This window comes from Peromyscus eremicus, chromosome 20 (genome assembly GCF_949786415.1).
Source record: "Peromyscus eremicus chromosome 20, PerEre_H2_v1, whole genome shotgun sequence".
NCBI classification, from domain to species: Eukaryota; Metazoa; Chordata; class Mammalia; order Rodentia; family Cricetidae; genus Peromyscus; species Peromyscus eremicus.
In genome coordinates this window covers 53337810-53362262 of record NC_081436.1, presented here as the reverse complement: position 1 = coordinate 53362262, position 24453 = coordinate 53337810, and positions in this window count along the sequence as shown.

The window sequence follows — 24453 nt, the reverse complement described above, 5'->3', positions numbered from 1 at the left end:
GTTATTTGGAGACAACTCATTCTCTATTATGTAATCCAATCCAACAAATCCTTTTGTATATGTATATCTATTGCATCGATTGGTCCTCTGCAGAAACCCGCCGAATACAGCAATTGACTATGTACAATTAGACAAAAGGGATTTAAAATATCTGGCCAAAATGCAAGGAATAAACTTGAAAATTATTGTTTCATCTCAAGGGACCATTTTAATATTTAAAATGTAGTTGATGTATCATTAATACTCTTCCTTTTTAATGTGGTGCAATTTCTTCTAATATGATTAAATCTATACATCATAATAATAGGAAAGCAATAAGAGATGCAGATGCATGACAGTAGCATCTATGACAATAGTGTTGACAAGAAAAGGCAAGCTAAAGGGAAATTATTAGTATCACTGGATGTGATTTTTTATGCCCTCATTTCTTTTGCTCATTATTAATCCTTGTACTTAAGAAGCTACAAAAGTGCCACCAAACTATGAAGTATAGTATATACTATAGATAAAAAATCACTTCTGGTGATTAATACTTCATAGTTATATGAAATTATTCTGTATACTATACTTGTATAGTTTTATACAATTATCTATAGCATACAATTATTTTGTGATTGAATCCATTATACTTAGTAAAATAATCCAACATAAAAGTATGTAAATCTTAATGCTTTCTACTCAATTTTCTACATAATTCTATAAATTTCACTTTAGTGATATCTTTATGAATTCTGAATGACTTACATTCTCTTATTTATCAAAATTGTTTTCTTGTTGAGATGATCATTTGAGATTTCTTTGTTGATATGATTGCTTGAAAACCTGATATGTTTACTGCGCACACAGCTGTGTTTATTCATCCAGAGATTTCAATATGTTCTTAATTGTTTCTGTGAAATTAAATAACATTTTAAGAATAACTTTGCTGAATGTAAGACCCAGAGGGAATGGAGGACACCAAGAAAACAAGGCCTCTAAATCAGCATGAGCAAAGTTCATGTGAACTCAATGGGATTGAAGTAACATACACAAGGTCTGCACAGATCTGTACCAGATCTTCTGTGCTTATATTATGGCTTCCAGTTTAGTATTTTTATGGAATTCCTGAGTGTGCAAAAGAGTTTCTCATTCTTCTGCCTTCACTTGGACCTTTTACTTGTGTTTATCTGTTTTATTTTATTTTAATATGATAGTTTGTTTTATCTCATTATATTTTATTTTGTTATTTTTAAAAAATGAGGGAATAATTATAAACTTAGCCACCTGGGTAAAGTTTAATGTTGGGACTGTCATACCTACTTGGAAAAGGAAAATCAGTTTTCTTCAATGCAGTGGGATTTATGCTGGGTATATCAGCCACTCCACAATATGCACCATGTTTAGTAGTAGTTTATCAACAAATAATGAACTCCACATTTTTTTGTGTATGAATTTTTATTTGTTTATGGTTTGCTTGTTTGTTTGATTGTTTTCCTTTTAGGGTGATGTATTTTGTTTTCTAGATTTGTGGCATTTTGTTCTGATGGGTTTAGGTTTCTTTAACTTAAAGTTCTGTTGGTAGAGAAGGGGAAAGGATCTGGACAAATTTGGAGGAAGAAAAATATATGATCAAAACATATTTAAATTTAAAATTTTTATCAAAAACAAAAATATATTTTAAAAAGGAAAAATAAGGAGTCAACTTTCCAAAATGTAGAATGAAGAAACAATGAGAATATGGAAAAATTAAAATGTATTTAAAACAAATGAAAATAAAACTGACTCTAGCCATGACAGGAACACATAAATGAATATCAATTCAAATTCTTTAGTCAAATCTTTGGGTCTATTTGCAGTACCTATAAGTAATTTATTAGTATACCCTATATTCTAACTACAATAAAATAAATCATATAACCATTTTATTTAAGATTCAAAAATATGATCTTTTATGTTTCTTTTGTTATTTGTAATTATTTCTTTTATTGTGAGATTATAATATAATTACATCATTTACTCCTTCCCCTTTTTCACTCCAAACCATCCCTTATACTACTACTCCTTGCTCTTGTTAAATTCATGGCTTCTTCTTTTTTTTTTTAACTAATTGTTGTTACAAGTGTGTAGGTATATGAACCTATATTTCTAAATATAACCTGCTCAGTCTATATAGGGTCATTTGTATGTATATTTTCAGGGCTGATCATTTGGTACTGGATAACCACTTAGTGTACTCTTGCCTGTGGAAGATTATTTCTTCCTCTCTCAGCACTCCTTAGTTACCATAGTTCTTAGTGGGCCCTCAGGGTTTTCTCCATCCACTTGACATGTCTATTGTTGCTGTCCTTATGCACCTTCTCTTTCAAAAAATTTAGTCCTAATGGAAATATTCTTTCTTCCCTGTGGAGGCCCACAAGTTTTCCTAGTGAGATCTGAGCATGCTTTAACCAGAAGGGCTACATTAGAGGATTGCTTGACCATGTGTATGGTTACTAGGTGATTAGAAGGGTGTATACTTGGCTGAGCTAAGGGGAGGTCTTTGCTCCATCCCTTGGCATTCTTATAAAAAGCCCTTTAGAAGAGACAGAGGGCTGGTAGGTAAGGAATCCGGCCCCCTCCCCAAGGCTATCCTGTGTTTCCATCTGTTTCTCTTCCCTCTATCCTTTGATCTAAGTATTTCTCAACTCACCTTCTTCAAGGGTACCCTGGGGGGAAAAAGTCAGAGCTGGCCTCCTATAGAGAGCACCAGGAACAGGGACCAGGGACTTGAAAAAAGGAAGATAGAGGGCCCCGTAGGAAGTTTGGGCATGTCCAGTTATGTTGTAAAATTAAGGCGGGGCTATTCTATTTTGAGGAGTAATGTGACTGAAAGATGCCCAAGTGAAAAGTGAAGCTGCAGAGAATGTATCTCTCCCTGGGTTTCTTTCTTTTTCTCCCTCTCTTAATTTCTATCTAAAAAAAAGTTAGGGAAAAAATAAGGTAGAATGTAGGAATATAGTGTAGAAAATATTAGGGTAAGAAGGAAAAAAACCTAAGACAGAATATAGGAATAAGATATACAACAAGACAGAGAAACTATGTCAACTATGGGTTTGTGAACACAAACTCCTGGGGGGAATCAGAGTCATGAAAAAATACTGTGAGAAAAATGGGCAGAAAAAAATTCCTGTGGAAGCTTTTGGTTTGTGAACAGCTTAGATCTGAGTCCTGAGCAGCTGGGAAAGAATTTTCCCTGAGATAGATATGGATAAAATAAATCTCTTCACTCCTCTGACATTGCTATTGTATGAAAATTTGTACCATTAAAATTGGTTTCCTCTTGGCCATAAAGCCAATGTTTAGGGAACAGAAGTCTTGGGAAGAACTTAGTAATCTTTCTCTCACAAACTAAAAGCTTTCTTGGGAAAAACTTAGTAATCTCTCTGTAAAATCTGAAAGCTTTTCAGGCCTTTCCTGCTCAGATTTCTTTCTATAGGGGCAAAAATTTAACTCACCTGGAAATAACATATATCCATATGGGAAAATCACCTGTAGTTGCTCTAGAAAAAACAAAACAAAACAAAACAAACAAACAAACAAAAAAAAAAAAACCAACCTCTTGGAACAGGGCAAATCTCTGCTAGTTCTATCTCCTCTTCAAGTCAGTATTGGATAAACTTCAGACACATTATACCCTAGCCAGAATCACCCGTGGCGAGAGCCTCAGGGTGGAATGGCAGCTGAGGAGAAGCTGCTGGCCTGATGGTAGCAGTGAAGGCTTTGAAATCCTCCTTGCACTGAGGGAGGCAAGGTCTGAGTTCCAGCAGTAATGACAGCATGAGAAAAGTTGAGACAAAATTTGGCCGTACCAACAAGGCTGGTGGGAATGGCAAGAGTTACCCACTTGACTGACTGTGAGCCCCGAGTTGGTAGGTGAGGCTACACAGCACCCATGGCTATGAAAAAACCTCTTTCTTTTCTTTTTTCTATCAGGGAAAAAAAAAAAAAAAAACTTTCTAAAAGAAACCTCTTTTTTCAAGTATTCTCATTCCTCTTCACTGACCTAGTGAGGCGGGGGAGTGAAGCCCCCAAGGGTTTTCACTTCTGGCCACAAACACCTGTCTGAGTGCATGTGGATGAGCATAACTTGCTCTGGGAATAGTATCAGGTGAAAAAATCTGATTAGAAGGGTATGCCTGTCAAACAATAACGCAAGCATCCTAATGCAAACTTAGGGAAGACAAAAATCTCCCGTGATAAAAGCAAAAACTTGATTTTGGCTTCAGGACGGATACAGACCATGTGAACAGAAGTTTTCTCCTGGACCCAGAAAGGCGGCATGGGAAATGTAGTTCATTTGTAACTACATGACAACATAGAGAAAGGCAGCTTGGGAAATGTAGTCTGTAACAGAGATGCCGGTACTACACTGCCCCCAAACTCAATTTTTCCAGTGTTTTATCCAGCTCAAAATGCAGGGTTTGGTTTTTTTTTCTCCAAATGATATTACAAAGCTTAGCCTTACCTACTGAGAACTAGAAACAGGTGAACAGCTCGCCTGTAAGGAAGCAATTAAAATGCTGGTACTATTTGCCAATAAGCCACTTTGAAATGCTCATGATAATCTCAAAAAGCAGTTTTAGAAAATTAAGAAGAGGGGATTTTAAACTTAGTCAAGCTTAGAGCCACTGATAAATTAGGCTTTGACTTCAAACTCTCTGGAAAACTTTCAGAATGATATCAAGGCTGACTATGTAATAGTTCAGAAATCTTCTAGATGTTTGCTAATAGTTTCCTTTTGAATATGTTTGTAAAATAGTTCCATAGAGTTTCCTTTTGAAAATAAATTTGTAAAATAGTCCCATAAAGTTTCCATTTGAATAAAGATTTTCAAAAAGTATAAATGTTGAATATAAGTCAGTAAAAAAAGTATAAATGTTCAATGTAATTTTGCAAAAAGTGTAAAAAAAATATATATATATAGTCATCTTTATACTAGAATTGTATTTTATTACTGCATAAATATCTGTCTAGAGAAAATAGGTAACATTAATTTTTTAAAGGAATATGTTTTATCATCAGATATATTTGAACACTTTTTATGATGACCCAAAATATAATTCTACAATTTCAGTGGCCCCTGGAAAACTTAAGTGAAGGTGTCATAATTTGGGAAGCTTCTTTGTCTTCCTCCTAGAAGTTTCAACTCCTGTTTCTGGTCAGAAAGGAGTAGGCCTCCCACAAACGGGTAGGCCTCCTTCAGTTGAATTAGTTTGTATAGAAATTCTACGGCTACTTAAACAGTTAAAAGTGTCTCTATAATTAGCAATTTGTTTGTTTGTTTGTTTGTTTGTTTGAGTGGACATTTTGAAGTGTTTTGAAATGGCCATTTTCTCCTGGGAATCAAAATAGTCTCTTGAAAATTTTATTGAACATCTCTTAGGAGAGAGTTTTGAACCAGAAAAGGAGTTGGTGCAGCTAAGACTGCTTTAGTCACCTCAGACTTTATTATCCTCTAATCCTTTACTTGGAGGTGTGGCAGCTATGGAGATCATTGTGAATGTTTGCAAGCTCAGTAGGGACCTGAGTCAGACGTGAATTAGGCCCTGTACCACCTCCTGTCAGAGGCTGGTAGTCAAAGATGGGAAAATTTCTTCTTGATAGCTTCCAACCTAAGCCAGAGTATGCTTGATGGAGAGTATATCTCTATGATGGATAAGGAAGATAAGAAGGATGACCTACGACAGGCACAGTCTATCTGAGGGACCTGGGTGGCCGTTTAGTATATCTAGAAGTGGGAATTGTGGAGGCCCACAAAGGTTTCCCAGTGAGATCTGAGTATGCTCTACCCAGCAGGATTGCATTAGAGGATTGCTTGAGCACATGTGTGGTTACCAGGTGATTGGAGAGTCTGCACTTGGCTTTGCTATGGGGATGTCTTGCTCCATCCCTTGACATTCCTATAAATAGCCCTTTACAAAAGACAGAAGGGCTGGTGAATAAGGATCCAGGTCCTCCTGAGGCTATCCTTTGTTTCTATCTGTTTCTCTCCCCTAAATCCTTTTATCTAAATATTTCACACTTCACCATCCTCAAGAGTACCCTGATGGGGGGAAAGTTGGAATGAGTCTCCCATACTTCCCTTCCCTTTCTCAATATTCAAAGAATCTCTGTCACTATTTATTGATTACACTTTTATATTTTTCAAGCACATCTTTATAAGAAATCTTTTTACTTTATATAGTGTTTTCATATCATTCTCTGGACTAAAGTCACAATATCCATTTTAAAAGAGGTTGTCTATATTTTGTTAGGATTAAAATGTAAATTTAAATGAGTTTTTTCCTTTCTGTTTTTCATTTCATTATTTTATTTGATTTCACTTTTATTTTTATCCTTCATGCTCTCTGCTCCATGAGCTTTTCTCAGGCATTTACTTTGGTAATTCACTATTTAGATGAAACTTGCACTGAGGATGTTAAATATGCTATAGGAATATTTAAAGGATATGTATTCTATTAGTTTCTAGAGATCTCTGTTTTGTAATTTAACTTGTATTATGTATTGAAACATGTATGGTAACAAGACATATAATATACATACTACACATGTAATGCTATGAATATTACTATATATAACATTTCATGTATATATTATATATATTTTCCCCTAAGGCTCAGAATCATTGTGGAAGAAGGAGTGGAAGGAATCTAAAAAAAAAAAAACAAAAACAAAAACCAGAGGTAGTAGGTGACTATAATAAAACAAAGTTTTCAGAAAAGAAAAGGAGAGTTACACAAGATGAACTCACAATGATTGATATGACAGCATGAATAGAACCTGTGAAAACTCAAGTGAGACAAAATTCCGCCAGAATTGTACACAAAGTCCAAACTCTAGTATATGGGATTTTTCATTCCATAGTCTGGGAGGGGCAAGAGTCAGTTTTCCTTAAGGATGAAGCTGCTGATGGCTTGACCCCGCTCAAGTGATGACCATACATACAGAATGTAAATGCAGCTCAAACTGCACTGGTGTTTTGTGTTTTTTATGATTTGATTGTTCTATTTATTTATTTATTTATTATTTATTTATTTATTTTTAATGAATGCAGACCTGGGTTGATATTAGACGCAGGAGGAGGTAAACCTTGGAGGAGTTGTGGGTAGTGGTGGTAAATATGTTCAACATATGTCTTATGAATGAATTTTTAAAAACTTGGAAAACTTCAACCAATATACATATAATCTTATTGCTTTTGAAAACTAAGAACTTTGAAATTATTCCTGAAAAACATGTTAGATTTTTTTTCTAGTAATCATATAAATAAGGTATTTTAAAAAATGCAGTGACTGACCAGATTGTGTTATGTTACATTGCTTTATGGTTACAATAATATAATTTGTATACTTGAATAAAAGTTTCATGCCTTCTTTAGTTTTATATTTTATTTTAATTATTGTACAATAATGTCTACATCCTCTGTGTCTCTTGAAGTACTACTCTAGTCATATCCAAATAAAGCCCACAAGAAAATAAATAGTAGGTTATGCTCACATTACAATAATAATGTTATAATTTTATATCATGATCTAAATGGCAACATGTCAGAAAATTAAAACACCCAAATTAAAGAGTTTGTAATAACAGTGGTAGTGAAATTAATGGAATAGTGATATTCGCTACATTTTCAATGTTTTGTTCAGCTGTATGATATTATTTATGAAATGAGTAATTAGACTAATAAAGATTCATGTTATTTAATTCATTGATGGTCTATCAGCCTAATACACAATAGTCCATTTAACTTTTAATAGTCTGTTTGATTGTGATCTGAAGATAAATATGCAAATTTTTGCTAAACTAGTAGCATATGCTTTCCAGCTTTATTTTGTTCACATTTAAAGTTAGTTATATTCCTTTGGCTTTAGTAGAACATTAAAACATGAAGGCATTATTTTCACTCTATTAGAATTGCTCATATGATTCATTAGTTTACTATAGTGTCACAATGAAGGTAGCTTTGAAGTATTTACAATAATACAATAGTAACATATTAGTAACCTTACAATATATTTCTACAAGATATCATCAAATTGATTACATCAGAGAACTAAAGAGAATTATAATGCTTATAATATTTAGCATGAAAAAACACAACTTTGTGAACTATTTATAACAGTTAGAAATGAATAAAAATGGAAAGATAAATACACACAAGTTATTCAATCACTTTAAAGTAAGTATGACATAGTAAATTATAAAAGGAAAGATCTACCAGTATAAATACCCATGGAAAAAGTAAAATTTTCTTAGTGTCGTCATATTAATAAGATTTGGCAGAATTTTGTGAGGAAAGGAAAAATTATGTGCATTTTTTAAACATTTAATTAAGATTTTGTAGAATGTGAGCATCTCTGATACAATAATGCAAATATTTATCTCAATATATTGTTTATAAAAGTGACAAATAAGAAGGCAGCTCACCTTGCATGTGCTTTGCTGAGATTTTCATATGTGAATGCTACTGTATTTGCATCATTCCCCCCAACCCACATTTCTCTCCTTATTTCAACACCTCACATTCCCAATTCCCTCTCAAATCATGACCTCTTTTAAAATTACTATTGTACATACACAGACACACACACACACAGAACACACGCACACACACACACACACACACACACCCCACTGAATACATTTATTATTGCTTGTATGTACGTGTGTGACAGTTGGTTAACACATTAGATGTCTCCTTCCTGGAAAACAACTGATTCTCCCTCTCTTGGTGTTATTGATTTCCTGTAGCTCTTTATCTTGGGTTGTACACTCATAAAATTTCTTCACCTGCATTGGAATGTTGATTGGTTGTTTTCATTAGGTAACTATATTATTGAGATTATTTAACTGATGCAGTTTTGATCTCATGTCTAGAAGACATGAGCCTGTAGTGAAAACCCTGGTCACCTGGTTCTTATGTTTTTTTTCTCTTCTGTCTTCTCAGATCCATAACTGGTCAAAATGGGAGCATTTTATTTTATGCACAACCTGAATTGGTACATCTACTATACAATCTGTACATCAAAAGTCAGAGGAACATCACAAGAAAGGAGACTGTCTGAGCCAGAGGACCAGAGTGCCATACTTAAAATACTATGTGTGTATGTGTGTGTGTGTGTGTTGTGTGTGTGTGTGTGTGTGTGTGTTTGTGTGTGTGTTTGTATATGTATGTGCACGTAGGAAGAAGAAATAATAAAAAAGAGAGTCTCAGGTGAACATGTAGGGAGAGAGGAGGATAGAGACAGTGCAAATACAGTGTGTTAATGCAAAAAATTCCTTAAACTATTCAAACTAAATTGAATTGTGTATCTATTTTCTAGAACCTCTGCTTTTCTATCAATGCTATACAGAGATTTAATTATTTCTTTGTTTATTTATTCCTTGACTAACTTCCTTATATATTTTTTAAAAGTCTATAAATGGTTTTATAAATATAGGGATTAAAAAGAATATCAAATATCAAATATTATACATTATTGTCATATTTAGCAAATATATTCTATATTAGTGTGTTTGTGGAATAATTACTTGATAAACACACCATAACCTCTGACAAACATTCTTGTAAAACTTGGTAACTTTATTTATTGAAGCGGTGTTGCTTATTTTTATATTGAAATAGTGTTTATATTTTTATATATAACAAGTTCATTAGGTATCATCAGTCATTGCTGACGTTTTAAAATTTCTCTCTCTGTAGAAGATTTCACAAAGAGTTCTACATAGCTTTTATTTTCTAGAAGGGTAAAATGGAGCAATACACTTACAGGAAGGATTTGTTTGACAGTGTTACCATTTGTTCCTCTCTTTATCTCATTTCCCAAAGATTTCGTGAGCTGACAACTTGTCTCCTGTAGGGCCTGAATAGCAATTATGAAAGCTCTTCATTGGGTGCATTTCACAGTTACTGGCAACTCAGCCCTCCTCCCAGGTTTCCTACATTTGACTCTAATGAAACCTATTGCTTGGATTACAGATTGGAGAGGAGTTGATGTTGAAATTACATGAACTAAGCTCAAAAGGAAAGGAAGCAATTTTATTTTATCACATATTAAACTGACTTTCTTAGTCAGAATTTCAAAGTGAAAATAGTACATAATTTTTGTTCAATATGTACTCATTATTCGTTTTTCTCTCAAGGTATTCATTATGTCCTCATAGCAGTGTTATTTTGAAATGTAGTTATTTTGAAATGTAGTTACTCTTTAAAAATCATCTTAAGGTATGTGCATATGTACATAATTACAGTCTTATAAAATGTAATTTTTCTTTCTAAAATGTGTGTATCTGATGGACACACAAAATGAAACAAATGTAATTAAGAATGAAATAACACCTCTTTTAATTTAATTTTTGTAATTTGTCTTTTGGTTAAGTTTTTTTAAAAATCAATATGTGATCACCTATTTGCAGGATTGTTACTGTATAGAAATGAAAATTATAATGATAGACTTGTTTTGATTTTACAGTGGTGGTAGACAACCATGTGACAAAATAATATAGGACTAAGTACAACCCCATATATACTGGTGGCAGTAGGACTAATCTTAATAAATAAACATAATTTTGTACACACATTAATAACAGATTGCTGTGGGATGTTCTGTATGGCAAATGTGTTGCTGATTGGTCAATAAAACACTGATTGGCCATTGGCTAGGCAGGAAGTATAGGCGGGACAAGGAGGAGAATAAAGCTGGAAAGTGGAAGGCTGAGTCAGAGAGACTCTGCCAGGCGCCATCATGACAAGCCGCATGTGAAGATCCCGGTAAGCCACGAGCCATGTGACAAGGTATAGATTAATAGAAATGGATTAATTTAAGCTGTAAGAACAGTTAGCAAGAAGCGTGCCACGGCCATACAGTTTGTAACCAATATAAGTCTCTGTGTTTACTTGGTCGGGTCTGAGTGGTTATGGGACTGGCAGGTGAGAGAGATTTGCCCTGACTGTGGGCCAGGCAGGAAACTCTAGCTACAACAGATATTGTATGTTTGCAAGAAATTAAATTTATAAGGTAGTCAGGAGTATATTTAATCACATTATATTATTTGATGTAATTGCATGGAAATCTTGGATGATCATTGCCAACAAATTGAACAGCAAGGAGTACTTGCCTTTCTACATAATTAATGCACCAAAAGATATCAAGAAATTAGGAAGCAGGCTTTGTTTCCTGGTTTCCATGGTACCAGGCATACATATAGTACACATGCATACATACAGACAAACATTTATACATTTAAAAAAATAAAATATTTCATGATATTGCTAAAGTATTCTTGTCAATGAACAAAAAGGAATTATCTTTATGATGCAATGTTGGCTTAAAAATCCAATTTAGTAAATATAGCTATCGTTGGTTAGCACAGAGTTTTGTCTACATTTATAGAACTGAACTTTCTATGTTTTTCCTTTTGTAATAAAGAATTTGACTGGCTTTTCCTCCCAGTGTCTAGGAAGGAGCTTCTGAACCTTTCACATTTAGCTGACTTGAAGTCATGCCAGGAGTCATGCAATGTAACTTTTCTTGGCTTGTTTTGACTTGATTCTTTCTGGTACAAAAGAAACATGCAATTTTCTCTTATTTTTTTTTATTATTTGAAATTAAAATATAATCACACTGTTTTCACATTCCCTTTGTGTTTTCTGCTTTTCTTGGATTTGTGAGTCACTCAAGTGAATTATCAAATTTTCAAGTGAGATTTACAGCTGAGAGGAAAGGACTGGAGAACTTAGCCCACATAATTATCCTGATGGTTACTACTTTAGTAAAGAACTGCATGAATTGTAGAATAATTTTCAGATATTCATTTTCTTATTTACTATTTTATTCATGAAATAAATGTAACATTTATTTGAGATATTTTATTTGCAAAATTATAAAATTTGCAAAAGTTATTGGAATTCTGTTTCTTATCTCATTATTTCCTTTTTTTTCAGATTTGATTATATACAGGAAAAAATGTTGACGTTGCTCAAATAATTTTTCTGTTAGATACAATTTGTACTTTATCTCCTCTGATTATTTTCTTATTTATTACATCTCTGTTCTAAGATTTAAAGTTGACCTCCCATCCAAGTACTAAGGAATGCAAACTTGTACAGCCACTCTGGAAACCAGTATGGGAGTTTCTCATAAAACTTGGAATAAGTCTTCCTCAAGACCCAGTTATACCACTCTTGGGCATATACCCAAGGAATGCTCAATCTTACCACAAGGACACATGCTCAACTATGTTTATATCAGCATTATATGTAATAGCAAGAACATAGAAACAACCTAGATGCCCTCAACTGAAGAATGGATAAAGAAAATGTAACACATACACACAATGGAGTACTATTCAGCAGTAAAAAGTGATATCATGAAATTTACTGGCAAATGGATGGAACTAGAAAATATCATCTTGAGTGAGGTAACCCAGACTCAGAAGGACAAACAGAGTATATACTCACTCATAAGTGGATACTAGATGTGAGGGAAGGAATGGTCAGACTGCAACCCACAACTCCAGAGAGGCTAGCTAATGGAAAGACCCCAAGAGGGACACATGGATGACCCTATGAAGGAGAAGTGGATGGGAACTACATGAGCGGACTGAGTGTGGAGGGGTGGCAGAGGGTGAAGACTGGGGGATGAGAACATAGGGAAATGGGAGGGTCAAGCTGGAATAGGGACAGAGTGGGAAGTCAGGGAGGAAGATACCATGATAGATGAAGACATCACTGGAATAAGAAGAGGCAGTGTGCTGGGAGGCTCTCAGGAATCCGCAAGGATGACCCCCTTGGTCTGCTGGCAGTGGTCCAGAGGGTGCCTAGACTGGTCTACTCTGGTGAACTCCAGGAATCCAACTGATGAGAGAGGGGAGGGATTCTGCAGGCAAGGGACATTGAGATCATGATGGGAGGACATGCAGAGATGACCAGCCGCACTAATGGAAGCCCATGAACTGTGGACTGGTTGCTGTGGAGCCCCCATGGGACTGGACTAGGCCCTGTGGATACAGAAGATGGTTGTTTGGCTCGAACTGTTTTGGGGGGCACCAGGCAGGGGGATCGGGATCGGTCTTTGGTGCTTGGGCAGGCTCCTAGGAATCTGGTGCTTATGATGTGATGCCTTGCACAGCCTTGGTGCAGTGGGAAGGGGCTTGGACCTTCCTAGGCTCAGTGTGCTGACCTCTGCTGACTCCCCATGAAAGACCTTGATTTGGGGGATGTGGGGAGGTGGGGTGGCATGGGAGAGAGGGCTGGGGTTGGGAGGAGGGAGGAGGGTAGATCTGTGGGTGGTATGTGGAGGTGAGTAGAAAATTTCTTAATAAAAAAAAGATTTTAAGTTGATTTCTTTCTTTTTAAGTTCTTTGTTCTTAGACTAAGATGTATGGTAATTACTTTTAAAGATTTTGGTTCACAATTTCAATATTTAATTTCCATTGGGCATGGTATTTTCTGGTGATAATTTTCATTGAAATGAGTGAAATTTCTCAGTGTTACAGATGTTGGAGAAAGTTGGACATTTAGTAGACATTGAAATAGAATACTACATAAGTTCTGGTTCCTGCCTTATTTCTTGGGGAAAGATGTTAAAATTGTAGCTTCATTTTAAACAAGCAATAGCTGTAGGTCAATTCTGACTATAACCTCTCTTTCTTGCTTTGATAAAAGCAAGGTTAAACAATAGTATAATTCTTGAAGTCTTTTTTACTCAGCTTAAGTCTGTCCTATGAATTTATAGTTTAGCAGTCTGCCTGAAATTTAATTAGGCCTGTGTACACATTTAAAGGTCTCATCTTTTATCCATATACATTTATAGTCTTCTTTCTCTAATTTCTTCAGCCAAAAGCTCCAGGTTCCTATCAGGGTTTAAGCCACCATGTCCTGAGATGATGTGAATCTCTGTCCCATTTAGGAAAAAAAAAAAAAAAAACAAAAAACAAAAAAACAGAAAAACATGGACAATTCTTATTTGAATTGCCCAAAGACTGTCCACATTTGCCTATCAATAAATAATCCCAAAGTTACTTTTGTATTTTGGTTTGAACATACAATAGTTATCAATAAAGGGACTAACAAGGTATTTCATTAATTTAAATAATATTTTATTACTTGAAATTTTCAAATATTTTTGCATTATATCTTTTTCCCTTTTATTGAAAATAGATTCTTTTCTCAAATCATCTATCCTGATTACAATTTCCCCTCCCTCAACTCTTTACAGTTCCTCCCTACATCCTCTCTCATTCAGATTCACTCCCTTTCTCTCATTAGAAAATAAAAAGAATTTTAAGAGATGATGATGATGATAAATAATAATAATAATAATAATAATAATAAGAGGAAGAAGAAGAAGAAGAAGAAGAAGAAGAAGAAGAAGAAGAAGAAGAAGAAGAAGAAGAAGAAGAAAAAATAATTATAATATAGTATAAGATATACCAAAAACTAACACATTGGAATTGGACAAAGCAAACCAATATAAAGAAAAGAGTACAGGAGAAGACATAAAAATAGTGACTCTTTAAAAACTCACTAAACTGGAAGTCATAATACCTCGGTAGATGGCCTCATACAGACCCATAGAGTCCCTGTGCATGTTACTCTTTCTCTGTGAGTTCATATGAGCTTTGATCAAGCTAATTTAGAGGGCCTTGTTTTCTTGGTTTCCTCCATTCCCTGTAACTCTTACATTCCTTTGTCTCCTCTACATGGAATTCTCTGAGCTCTGTGGGGAGGGATTTGATGTAGATATCTGTTAAGGGCTGAGTGTTCCAAGGTCTCTCACTCTCTGTGTAATGTCTGGCTATATTTGTTACCACTGCTTCAGAAGCAAGCTTCTCTGATGAGAGCTGAACAAGGCACAGATCTTTGAGTACAGCAGAATATCACTAGAAATCATTGTATCACTGTTTTTTTCATTTTTTAGACAAGTCTTATTTGTTTTTTTCCTAGGTCCTAGGGCTATCTATCTAGTCTCAGGTTCTTGGTCACTCAAGCAGTGTGGTTTTTTTCTGGGTTCCATCTCATGTCATAGAGTGGGCCTTCAGCCAAAGTAGTAGTTAATGGCTTACTCCCACAAACTTGATGCCACAAACTTTCTAATATATTTTGAAGACAGGACACTATTGTTAGATTAAAGAGTTTGTGGCTGGGTTGGTGTTTACATTTCTCTTTTGGTGATGCATCTAGCAGTTCTTTTATTAAACATAATTGTTTTAGCTATCCATATCTGTGTGTTTGTGTGTGTGTGTATGTGTGTATGTGTGTGTGTGTGTGTGTGTGTGTGTGTGTGTGTGTGTGTTTCCAAATAAAGCTGAAAATTGTCCTTTCAAGATCTATGAATAACTGTTTTAGATTTTTTTTATGGGGATTGCATTGACTCTCTTAATCATTTTTGGTAGCCTGGCCATTTTGGTATTTAAAAGAAAATATCAGTCAATGAATGTGGTGACCAGAAACTCATTAAGCTTCCTGAAATTGTTCATATATGGGTAAGGATATTTAAGTAATCAATATTTTTAAATGAAAGATTTAATTAATTAATTCTGTAGCGAAAAATCAGTTTCTCTAGATGCTATACTTAAGGAGATTACAACTCTAGTTAATTTGGTTTCTATTTTTACATTCAGTTATCTTAGTTGTAGGGTGTCCAGTAAATGTTTAGAAAACCAAAAATATGGCTTAGTAAGTTAAACTAATGCAAGGTTAAATAGTTAATTCTTTGCTAAAATTTTTTCTTTTATTTTCAATAAACATATCTAATAAACATATTTTTATCATTCTATAGATATTCAATTTTTTTTGGTATAATGAAGAAAGTTGCTAATTTCAAAAGTGTGCATGTGTGCATATGTACAGAGATATTTTCTCACTGTATCTATAAACTGATGTAGTGATTATGGGATAGAGTCCAGAAACATAATTCAAGATTCCTGAATACATATGGAGCTTTCCTGGAAGGTTCTATCTTGAGAGTGAAAAATTACTAGATTCTATGCATCTTAAAAGAATGGCAATCCATAAACATGCTGTATCCTTGTTTTGCTAAATTTATGTTCAACAAATTAAGAAAAATTGAATATAAACTATAGCTGAATGTGTTGCTCAAAGATCTACACATGCATTTATCAGAAAATAAGTTACAGTATTTGTACTTTTGATATGGCAGTGTAATTTATTTTTAATTAGAAGTAATCTATTTTGAACATCAGTACATCATTTCTTTTATTCAACACGAACTTAGAAAAGTATGTGTTTAAGTGGAAGAAGATTATAGAAAGTATACTATAGTAGTTTCAGTGAGGTCAATATACAAAAGTATGAATAAATTAAGATATTTAAAAATGTTTTATTTCATTATTATATATTAACTATTTAGATATTTGGAATAATAATATTTTTGCTTGTTTCTAATATATCAATTCCATGATCAATATGCAAGAACTCTTACATTTGTCTTTTTCATAACCAAGCTGCTCTTTTTCAGTAATTGTAATTTACTCTCTAAAGCATTTAAGAAAGCATTTCCTAACTTCAAAATCCTTTGTAATTTATGTTTTGTTATAATTAAGATCTTAACAGAATATGGACATTCAAAATTTAGATGGAAAGGCCCCCTTATGTTTGTAGAGTACTTACTTAGTACACAGCAGCTCCTGGGTTTTGTCACAAATACAGTATAAAACCTGGTTTGGTAGCACAAACCTTAATTCTAATACTCTGGAAGCTGAAGCAGGGGTATCAGAAGTTCAAGATCAGTTTTGACTACATAGTGATTCTGAAGTCAGCCTGAGATAGTATATGTCTATCTACTATCTATCTACTATCTCTCATTTTCACTCACTCACTCACTCACTCACTCACTCACTCACTAACTCTACCATCTATCTATCTATCTATCTATCTATCTATCTATCTATCTATCTATCTATCTATCTATCTATCTATCTACTGATAATCCAATTACCTATCATCCATCTATCTATCACCTATCTGTCACATATCTATCTACATAGCATCCATTTACCTAGTATCTATCTATCTATCTATCTATCTATCTATCTATCTATCCATCTCAATCCACCTAAGAAAGAAAATAGCTTACTCAAAATAGCTTTAGGAAGCCTCTGAAACTGATTAAATTCACTAGGCTACTCCCTCACCAATAATACTGATGTAGTAAAGTCTCCTGAGAGATAGTCTTAGACAAAACATGCTGCATAAAAGGTCCTCGGGCAAGCTGAAATGTCTAGTAGGATCTCACAGAAGCTCATCTGCTTATAAGTATTTCAGAACAGGCAGTATGGAAGAAACACAGAGGCCAAGCAGAGTGAAAAAAAACAAAGATCAGCTGAGGTTCCTGGAAGAGGCTCAGACCCACTGCACCACCTGTATAGGACACTATCTAACCTCTTGAGCTGACTTTAGGTTGTGCAGTTTGCTCTGTTTCCAGATTTTTGAGCTGCCACTGTTTCTGGGGTGGACTTTGGTGATGCAGCTGCCCTTGTGTCTGTTTGTATGCAAACATACTATATGTATGTAACTCCATTCAAACTCATTGGATCACTTTGTGGGCATTAGTACGCTCTGTGCTTTGGTCTACTATTCGTTCCCTAACTGGGATGAGTAGAAGTATATTCATTTACCCACAGGAATAGTGTTGTACAACAAGACATACTTGAAATATCACATTATCCACCACAATACTGTGGTTATTTGAACCAGAATGACCCATAGCCTCATATACGTGGTGATATATTGTGTACTCCAATATATTGTGCATCCTAATAAACTTATCTGAGGATCAAAGGACAGAGCCAGCCACTACATTAGTCATAGATGCCAGACAGTGGTGGCACACACCTTTAATCCTATCATCACTGGAAGGCAGAGATCCTGGATCTCTGTGAGTTCAAGGCCACACTGGTAAAAAGAGCCAGGCATTGGTGGCACACACCTTTAAACCCAACACTTGAGATCTCATGCCTTTGTTTGGAAAGCACACAGCCTTTAATCCCAGGAAGTGACATGGCTGGGTGGAGAACAGTATATAAGGCGTGAGGAGACAGGAACTAAGCAGCAGTTCAACTGAGACTCTCATGGGTGAGGACTCAGAGGCTTTCAGTCTGAGGATTCATGGAAACAGGATCAGCTGAGGAGTTGGCAAGGTAAGGTTGGCTGTGGCTTGCTCTGCTTCCTGATCTTTCAGCTTTTACCCCAATATCTGGCACCAAGTATTTTTTTTTATTAATAAGACTTTTTAAGATTTGTGTTACACATACGTTTGAATACTTTGACCCTACTTGGTATAATTGTATAAGTGTTTGTTAAAGATTAGGAGTTATAGCCTTATTGGAGGAGGTGTGTTACTGGAGATAGGCTTTGAAGTTCCAAAATATACTCTCATTTTTCTCTAAATCACCTTGGTCATACTGTTTCATCACAGTAATAGAGAAGTAACTAAGACATATATAAATATATATACAAAATAAAAATTAAAACAAAACCAGACAAAAATTATCCCAATTTTACCTCTCTTGGGAACATAAAAAAATGCCAGAATGGTGGCCTCATTAGATGTGTCAGAGGTGTGGGTAATTATCATGAAGCTTGATGCTCTGAGTTCCTTCTTTGGGACCTACATGGTGGAAGGAAAGGACTGTTCTTGCCTGACAGCTATCTTTCCAGAAGTCTGTTTTTTGGCCTTGTAAACAATAGAGGGTGAGAGTTTTGGATTCCCTTTTACACAAAATATATTGTAGAAAAAGATAGCACATAAGCATTTACAGAGCCTCCTTTATAATGGAAAAGGGAGGGGACTTTCCAGAGAGATAGTAACCATAGCACTCTTCCCCAGTGGTAGTTTGGATATATATTAAGGTATAATTCAGGGCTGGGGTTCTTTTCTCAATCAGGATGCATATACTCATTTGGACCATTTTAAATGATGACCGGGACCTGAATGGGTGAAAGGAGTATGGGGTTGTTTGAAATTCCCACAGAGAGGGAAGCCCACCATGTTGACCTGCAGGGTTATCTGTAGTCTGCAGATGGAAGAAAGAGAGTGTTATCCCAGTGGCCTGCTGTAGTAGGGAAAAACAAAAAACAAAACAAAAAAAAAAACCACCTCGGCAATGAAATAAATTTGGTAACAAGGTAGGAACAGTTCATCTCATATTAAAATGGAAGCACTCAAATGTCAGTTTGACCCTATCAAGATCTCTCTTCGTAAGTATCTAACTGTTAAAAATTATTTAGCTGTTTCCACTCAGAATCAAATCTTTGAGGCTATCCTCTTATCTCCACAGACTCCATGATATTAGACAACTCCAAATAAAGAAATGAAATAAAAACATAGTAGGATGCCACAGAGTTTTATTAAATTTGTTTAATTTCAAAGATTTATTTTTTAAGTTTTATATGCGTGTTATTTTGCCTGTGTATTTTATACATGCATCATCAGTGCCTATATAAGATAGAAGACTTCACTGAATCCTTTGGAACTGAAATTACAGACAGTTGTGTTCCTCCATGTGGATGCTGGGTATAAACCTGTGTCCCCAGAAGTTCAGCAAATATTCTGGACCATCTTTCTAGCCTCTTAAATTTGAATTTTTTGACATTTCACTCTATATATACTCTATGTATTTTCACATTTTAGAGATATTTGTTTAGAGATGATAAAAAGTTTTGCTAAAACTAACATATACCACAAAGAAGAGTTGAGATATTCTAATCAAAATTTCCTAAATATGGGGCCAAGAAGAAAAATCAACAAAAGATAGCAACAACTGAATTGAGTTAGCAAAAATTATATCAAATTTCTCTCTCTGTCTCTGTCTTTGTCTCTCTCTCTTCCTCTCTCTCTCTTCCTCTCTCTCTCTCTTTCTTTATGTATCTCCCTTCCCCAATTATATTGCTTTCTATAATAAACTTCCCTGTGGAGAAAGATAAAGATTCCATTGAAGTTTTCAACACTTGGAACGTATCAGTGCTTAAGAAATTGTCTATCATTCTGCAAAAAAATTAATAATAATAGTTAGCTGCGTGTCACAGAAACTTACCACCTAGATATCCTAATAAAATTGGTGAGATGTGTTTTTGTGTCTTTCTTTTCTCTTTATTTATTTCCTGCTGTGATGAGTACAGATGAGACTTTGTAGTGGGTTACTGTGACTCAAGAACTTGAGCAAAGGGAAGGAGTTTCAGAATTTGAAAATAAATCAACTGAAATTTAACAATCCATATTTTGTATAGTCAGGAGGAATTTGAGATGAATCATTTGCTAAGACGTTCTCTAGTATTCTCAATTTTTTGTTGTTAAAATATTTTCTTTTAATTTTTCTATGGCACTGTCTTCATGATGAGATATCAGGCTTTTAACTTTTAAGAAAGTTTTCCCATTTAATGTTTAGTAATGGTGTATTAAATACTTTCATCTTTATCCTGAATAGCAATGAATGTCCATATTCTACTGGAGTTGTTCTAACACTGTTTTACACTCAATAAAGCTAGTAGACTATGCATTAGCTGGATTTATTTGGTTTTAGTATAAACAGCTTTTAAAACTTTTTTCCAAAATGATTATTGTTGGCTTCTAGCTAGAGAAGTGGCTTTAGTTCTTGCCTTGAATATTGATCAACAGTTGGTTAAAATCACTACTATTCATCATATTTAGAATTTCAATATGAACCATCACACCATGTGAAATAAAGACAGCTGTATTCTTCATTTTCCCAATTTCTTCCCTTGCTTTTTTTCTTCCCTTCATCATTCCATCCTTTTTATTTCTTTATTTCTTCCTATGGCATCTCTCCACAATGGCACTCCTAAAACGATATTGAATAAACCTATTGAGACCAGGCAACTTTTGTTTTTTGTTTTTTGTTTTTGTCTTAGGACTAGGTTAAATATTTTAGCATCATTATGATTTCAGTTAGAGTTATATAGCTGCTTTTTTCTTCCATTTTTCAATGGTTGTGTAGAATGATATATTTTTGGAAAATAGGCAGCAGATTAATGGCCTTGATGTTTTCTTTTATTTATGATTAAGGACTCTTTATCCTACTTTGTCTCTTCCCAAAGATCTGGCTAATATTTACTGACTTCTTTCCCCAGAAGTATTTTAAATCAATATGTAAACTAAAATTTAGATTTCTCTTAGACATAATGGGCCAAATGGTTCATATTTTTCCTTTATGTTTATTATTATTTTATGCTGCAGTATACATCCTTTATTATAATGTCTCTCTGTGGAGTCTAGTTTGTAGTGAGACTAGATAGTGACTTTGATGCGTTACAAATTTTTGTCACTAAAGTAAAATTATTTTCATATAAAATCTCAAAAGAAATACAGGTGTTATCCATATAACTAGGTTTTATCTAGTTATTTATAAAAAATCAATTCAAATTTTATATAAAATCTTAGAATGCTTGCAAATGAGTATTTTATATTTTTGTAGGGAAAAATAAACATCTTTGCAAGAGACAGTACATATTTTGAAAGTTGTCGAAGAGTGTTATCCAAAAGGATAGAATAATGAATAAAAAATACTTAAAATTGATGTGCTTTGTTCTCTGAGTTTCACATAGAACCAAGGAAAACAAGACATAAATGTAGCAATTACCTTGATACATCAAGGTAGTAAATATTAAGTGATAAGAAGGACCCCAGGTGGTAACTATACAAGCACTAAGATCAGAAACTCAACAGAATCACTTGATGAAAACCTTACAGCTTCACAAAAATCTGTGTACAGAAGCGGTTACATGTGAACATTCTTGAATTATCACAGGTCACTTCACATGAGGTAAAATGAGAACTTATTGAGCAGTTCCATTCAGTCTTTGCTCCAGAATAAACATGAATTACATGAACATGACAGGAATGTTGTAGTGTTAGACAGAGGATAAGAGGGTTGGAGATTATGTTAGTAAACAGTTTTCTAGAAATTAAAAACTTCTTATTAGTATTTATGAACATATCCATAGTTTTGTATTTCCCCCTTGTCCAGAGAATTTATTTATTTATTTTTTTGCAGTCAGTAGAAATTAAGAGAAGAATTAATGTTCAAAGTGCCAAGAGTAAGCCATTGTTATCTCTCACTAGTAGATGAGACATTTATATTAACAATTCACCTCCCAAAATGCAAGAGATTTTGCAGATAGGAGATGGAAAGAATATAAGCTACAGGGATGGAAAGAAGTGTTGTGAAATGTTGCTCTTTGGACATGCCATAACTATTGAACACATTAATTCACTGTCTTGGTTGGTGATTTGACAACCTGACACATGCTAAGGAAGAAGGAACCTCAACTGAGAAAATGACTCCTTGCCTATAGGCAATTGTCTAATAAATGCACTTGATTACTGATTGATGTAGGTGGGGCAAACTCATTGGGGGTGATTCCATCCCAGGACATATAGTCTTAGATAGCATAAGAAAGCAGACTTAGCAAGCCATAGGTACCAAGCTAGTAATCAGCACACTTCATACCCTCTGGTTCAGTTCCTGCCTCCAGTTCCTGCCTTCAAATCTTGCCCTGACTTAACTTCATGCTGGAATTCAAGTGAAAGAAAAAATAAACCATTTCCTTCCCAAGATGCTTGGCATCATAATTTCATCACAGCTATAGAAATATAATGTAGACACTGCAGTAGTTATCTATCTATACAAGATCTGTATAAAAGCAAGACAGTTAAAACTTTCAGCACAGAGGAAGGTGTTCTCCTGTGTCCCTACATGCATGCAAGTAGCTACTAGGCATTCATAGCTCTTAGGGGAGGAAAATAGACATTTTCCTTTAGGGGTGTGGCCACTAGATGAATTTCACTATGATGTTCCCTACTATTAACAAAGCAACATGAACAAATAACCATCTGAAATTTCTTCAATCCTAAACCTAATAAGCTCTAGATTTTGTTAATTGCTTTTCTTAGGTATATAGTCACAGTATTACAAAGCTTACATAATATCAGACATTACTTGACATACATGTGTACACAAATGAACTAACATCAAATAAATTCAAGGACAATTTCTGAAAAAAATTAAAAATTATTTTTTTTTAGCCTACAAAATACATTTTCATGACTTCAATTATATAAGTTATATAGTTTACGGAATTAAAATTTTGGTGGCAATATTTCTAAATTCCTAAGGTAATGAATAATAAAAGAAACCGCACTTCGTTGTGAACCACTTTTTGCAATAACTAACATTATGCAAAATGTTTAGAAATCCTAAAGAATCCTCAGTATTCATTTGCATGGTTTAATAACCAGAATAGATTTCGTGGGATAATACTTGGCTCAAACTATAGATGGTATGCCTTTCGTTTTCACAGGTACATTTGCTTGTTGAGTCAGGGATTGTTTAGATGTATTACACTTTAAGAAAACAGTATCTAAAACGTTTCTCTTTAGGGTTTTAAAGTTATCTTTCTGAGCAACCCTTGATTTCTTACTTGCAATTTTTTTTCAGGAGTAGCTTTCTGTAGTTTTTGTTTGTTTGTTTGTTTGTTTGTTTTTTAATAAGCAAGGAAGGGTTCAATTATATAACACAATTAAGATTGATATTTTATAAGCAAGAAAGGGAGAATTATAAATGCATATTGACTTACAATACAAAATTATACAAAAACTTTTAAAATACATTACTTAAATAACAGACATTCAATTATGTATAATAGACATTCAATTATGTAGTTTATCAATTAACATTATTTGAATATTTGAATAGATCATATAATATTACATGTATTATTTTATTTAAAGTAAATGATTATGATATAATCAAAAACTTTACTTTTGCAATTGATATGCACTCTATATACTTGCACTAATGTTAGAATTTTAAGGGTCATACTTCCATTATTTGTATTCTTTTGATCTTGTAAATGAATGACATATTTCTCTTTTACATACCACTTATGCCTCTCAGAAAATGTCTACTTTCCAAAGATTTTCTTCCCACATGATAGAATTCTTATATGGAACTCCTAGTTACTAACTCCCCTGCTGAGTTTAGGAGAAAAGCTGGAAGGAGACACATAGCTTTGTTTCTTGTGCTAATGAAGCTCAGTCCATCTCCTAGCCTTGAGGAGGCCTAGTGGTTCTCCAGAGCAATTGACTGAGAACAAAAGAGGTTTTCACGTATCAAGGAGGGAAGTAAAACAACATTCTTGTTGAGGCGGAGAACCACATGCTCAAGAAAGACAGGGTGGGCATTTTCTATAGAAACGGACGGAATGGCATGGCAAGAGAGAACAGAGGAAAACAGAGGTTCCCTAGAGGGTAAGCAGATCTCGGGTAGAGTTTTCTGAGTGCCAGGAGTAGAGAGTAGCAGAGATGGAGAAAGAGGATACAGAGAACGAAGATGAAGCTGGAAGCATAGAAGGTTTAGTTGTCAGCAGGACTTTGAGCTAGGGAACTAGACAGA